The sequence below is a fragment of the Triticum aestivum genome, chromosome 2A (assembly GCF_018294505.1).
Source record: "Triticum aestivum cultivar Chinese Spring chromosome 2A, IWGSC CS RefSeq v2.1, whole genome shotgun sequence".
NCBI lineage: Eukaryota > Viridiplantae > Streptophyta > Magnoliopsida > Poales > Poaceae > Triticum > Triticum aestivum.
The window spans coordinates 14,633,603-14,638,512 of NC_057797.1; positions in this window are offsets into that span (position 1 = coordinate 14,633,603).

Sequence of the window (4,910 nt, forward strand, 5' to 3'; positions counted from 1 at the left end):
TGGCCGATCGCCGCCGCCGCGGATCGCCGCCGTCCGAACCCCGTCCGAGGCCACCCTCGCCATCCCAACGTCGCCCGTCGCCGCCCTCGCCATCCCAACGTCGCCCGCCGCCGCCCTCGCCGTCCCAACGTCGCCCGTCGCCGCATCTCACCGTCCCAATGTCGCCCGTCGCCGCATCTCACCGTCCCAACGTCACCCGTCGCCGCATCTCACCGTCGTCCGACGACGCGGACGTGAAGGGCCCGACGTTTGACGCCGCCCTCGCCACCCAAACCCCGTCCGACACCGCCGTCACCGTCCATCGATGCATCTCACCGTCGTCGTCCTACGCCGGGGACGTGAAGGGCCCGACGTCCGACACCGCCTCCGCAGCACTGTCGTCGAACGCCGGCGACGTCTACACCGCGGGCCAAGGTTTGTCATCTAAACCTAGCGGGCATGGGGCGGGCATGATGGATAGAAGTGAGGGCTAGTTCATGCATGTACTGATTTAGGGTTTAGGGTTCATCAAAACCTCCCGCCGCAGCGCCTCCTCTACAGACTAGGGCATGATTTACAGAACTAGCGTTGCTTTGGGCATGATGCATTGTACTAAACCTAACACACGATGGTTTGCAGTTCTGTGAGTTTGGCGTGTTGACATGGACGAAGAATCCGCATTCGGGAGGGACGAGAATGGTACTGATAAGGTGAGTAAGACCGATAACGATAATTTGAACGAGGATGATGACAGCAGCGACAACGATTCCGTCTCGTCATATGATATCTTACCTCCGGAGGATTTTGATAATAATGAACATGGCACAAATAGCGACAACGTAAGTGGCGTATATTTTGTTTTTATTTTTGAATTTGCAAAGTATGGCATGGCTAACTATATATCTTTGTGTACAAATTTACAGGAAGATGTGGATGTTGACAATGTGCAACATAGTTGGCAGGAATCATTTGCAGATAACTTGAGCCAGGTTAGTTGTTAGATGTTGTACGTCGAGCAATAGTATGATTTAAATGATAGCAATTGACATATATATTTTCAAATGAATGTTGTAGGAGGAGTCAGATGGTCCTGTACTTGATCACGATGAGGGAGAGATTGATATTGAGGAGGCTCAAAGGGAGCAGAAGATGCTTGAGACACATTGGAAGGTCATGGCTATGACCTTTCGGTCGCAAGGGGATGCATACATATTCTACAACAATCACGCCAGAGAGCACGGGTTTAGTATCAGGAAACAGAAGGTGAAACGAGGTGCTTCGGGAATGATACGGTACCGGCGGTTTCTTTGCTCCAGGGCAGGGAGAAGGCAGAGCAAGTTCATAACCATGGAGGGCCGCAAGCGCAGGCTTAGACCGGAGACTCGTTGCGACTGCGGTGCACATATGGTGGTGAAGCTGGACAGAGAACGTGGCGTTTGGTTCGTCGCATCATTCGTGGATGATCACAACCACGCAATGGCTCGGCCCGACGAGGTTTGTTTTTTGTGGTCACACAGACGGATTGGAGATGGCCAGAGGGCGGAGATATTGGCGATGGAAGCGGCCGGGATAAGAAAGCATATTATAATGGACAACTTCATCAGCAGATATGGTTCATACGATAAGTGCAGGCTTATCAGGAGGGGCATTTACAATCTTTGTTGCAGAGAAAAAATGAAGCTCATTGCAAAGGGAGATGCATATAAGGATGGCAATGGGCCGGGTTTGGATCGGGTTGAACAATATCAAATCCATATCCATATCCATGAAGACAGTCTTTGCCCGCCCATGAAAAATTCCATGGGTGAAAAATTGTGTCCATGTCCAAATCCGATGGATATCCATACCCATTGGATATCCATTGGGTCCTCTCGAGACATATTAATAAGACATAACACAGTATTAACATAAACTCTTCCATTCTTCACCTCGTGGCAGGCTAGGCTTCACTTATGGTAAATCAACATCCACTAACAACCTAAGATCATTTAGTATTTTTCTAACAGATGAGAACGACGAGTCATTTAAGGAGGTAAAAATAAGGAGAGGGGTGTTGCAGTACGTTACGGAGGGGATTGAATGTCAACTAATAAAAATTACGATGGGGATTGTGTAATTTCTTGTGCATGTTGTAGATAAAAAAATTGTAAAATTGTTGTGGGACATATGACCGTGGAGCAGGGATAGCAGATTTTCCCCCACTAAGTCATACTACCGGGTCGGTTTTGGGTATATCCATGGGTACAAGATTATATCCATGCCCTATCCACAAACAATCTGGTCGGGTTTGGGCGCCGCACATGGACACAAAAGCATATCCAAACCCTATCCATTCGGGTCGGATATCCATGGATATCCATGTCCATGAATAAAATTGCCATCCTTAGATGCAGAGACGGCAGTTGGCATTATGAGGAGCAGGAAGGAGAAGGACCCTGAGTTTTTTTTGAGTATGTGCGTGACAAGGAAGGCCGATTGAAGAGTATGTTCTGGTGCAATGCACAGTCGCGGAGGGACTATCAGGACTACGGAGATGTGGTCGTGTTTGATAGCACGTATAAGATGAATAGATACGGTATGCGGTTCGTCCCCTTTGTCGGAGTTAACAACCACCGTTGCACCACAGTGTTTGGTTGTGCCATCATTGCTGACGAGACGGAAGGGACATATGTGTGGCTGCTGCAGACATTTATGAAGGCAAACTGTCAGGTGAAGCCAAAGTCAATAATCACAGACGGTGACGCTGCAATGATCCGGGCTATTCGGACTGTCCTTTCAGATGTTTTCCATCGTCTTTGCTCCTGGCATATCGAGAAAAATATGTAAAGGCACCTGCATTACAAGTCACTGGATGAGTTCAGATCGCTCCTGTACTATGCCACCTCTCAAGCGAACTTTGAGCAGAGATGGAAAGCTTTCTATGATAAGTGGAAGACGGATAAAACCGAAGAGTGGCTTGACAAGATGTACAGGAAGAGGAGACTTTGGGCAGCTTCATATCTTTCCAAGGGTTTTTTTCCTTGGTATGCGAAGTAACCAGAGGAGTGAAAGCCTCAACTCCTGCCTTCACCTTCACCTGGACTACGGTATGACAATTGTTGATTTGGTGGTGCATTATGAGAACTGTATAGTTCGCCTGCGTGAGAACGAGGCGTACGATGACTGCGAGGCATTCCAGAAGGAACCACCGTTGGTTACTGAATATAAGGCCCTTGAGGAGCATGCTGCCAAAGTATTCACACCTGCTAATTTCTACATCCTGCAACAAGATTTGCATAAGATGGGTCAGCTGGAGATATTTGAGACGCTCGTGGGAATTGGGCGTCAAACATTCATGGTGACATGGAAGGATAACCACAAGTTCAGGTACAATGTTGTTTATGAACCAGGTAACTCAGAACAAACTATTACATGCAGTTGTCTTAGGATGGTTCGGAAAGGGCTGTCATGCAAACACATTCTGTTTGTTCTCCATCATCTGAACTTAACTGAAATTCCAAAGTGTTGTGTCATGCATCGGTTGTCCAAACATGCGAGAGATGGGTTGCCTGTGCAGCGGAAGAGTGATATGTTTGGATGGGGTTGGTCAGGGCCATTGGAGAGAGAACGGTATAGTGCAATAACCATTAAAACCGCAGAAGCTGCTCATGTTGCAGCAATTGATCCCTTCTTGTACGACGAGTTGATGAAGTGTCTGGACAACATAATAGCGCAGAAAAAGATTTCAGAGGAGGAACTTATAGGAAGTAGAAGGTATGCTATGCTTAAGAAGGAGGCAAGTGAGGCGCAACAAGTTGAGCCTGGTATTGGTGATCCTCAGAAAGTTTCGACGAAGGGTGCACCTAAGAAGGGGCGGTCGAAGGGTGGCCACGACATTACAAAGAATGGTAGGCAAAAATATTTTACAGAGAAGAAAACTGGTCCTTTGTGCAGTCTGTGCAGTCTCCCAGGTCATAACAAGGCTACATGTAGTCTGAACGAGAAGTGAGTTGCTACTTTTTTGTTTTGTTATATGTTGCCAATATGATTGCATCGACTATATTTTCTCACATAATTTTTTTTATATTTTGTTCAGGAATCGGGCGTACACTGGTAGAAAAAAGCCCTTTAGTCCCGGTTCGCAACAGCCTTTAGACCCGGCTGTGCAACCGGGACTAAATATGCGCGACTAAAGACCCCCCCCCCCCTTTAGCCGCGGTTCTTACGGACCGCGACAAAAGTCTTTAGTCCCGGTTCTTGTGGCTGACCAGGACTAAAGGCCCGCCACGTGGGCGCCCGTGGTCCGTCGGGGCCGAGGACCTTTAGTCCCGACTCTCGTGGCCAACCGGGACTAAAGGCCTCCTCCGCAGGTTTAGGGTTTTAGCCCCCCTAAACCTGATTTCTTTTTAATTTGTAGTGTTTTATTTGTTTTATATTTTATTTTGTGTTTTATTTTATTTTTGATGAAGTTTCAGTACACATATTCTACGCTACTATATACATGCATATGAAATTTCAAACAAGAAGAATTCAAGAGGAATATATAATATATATTAAATCTCGGGTGACCATATACAACTTCGAACAAGTTTCCATACACAATTAGGATGGATGACCATATACAACTTCGAACAAGTTTCAATCTCGGGTATGCATATAAATTTCTTCGTCCTCGGTATAGTGTTGTCCTTTAGGATTGATGACTTCCCTCATGAAAAATCCTGCTAATTCTTCTTGAATTGGTCGGAAGCGAGCTTCTGGACTAAGCCTCCTCCGCAAGTTATCCGTCGCGTTCCGCACGCTAGCTGATGCCTTCCGCTCAGTGGTTTGTCTCCGGATGTTCTCACAAACATAGTATCCACATAGATCGGTCCCCGGTGGCTGCTGATCCACATTAACTAACCTTCTGAAATCTAGCTCATGTTTGAATTCACCGACAATTTCTTCTGAGA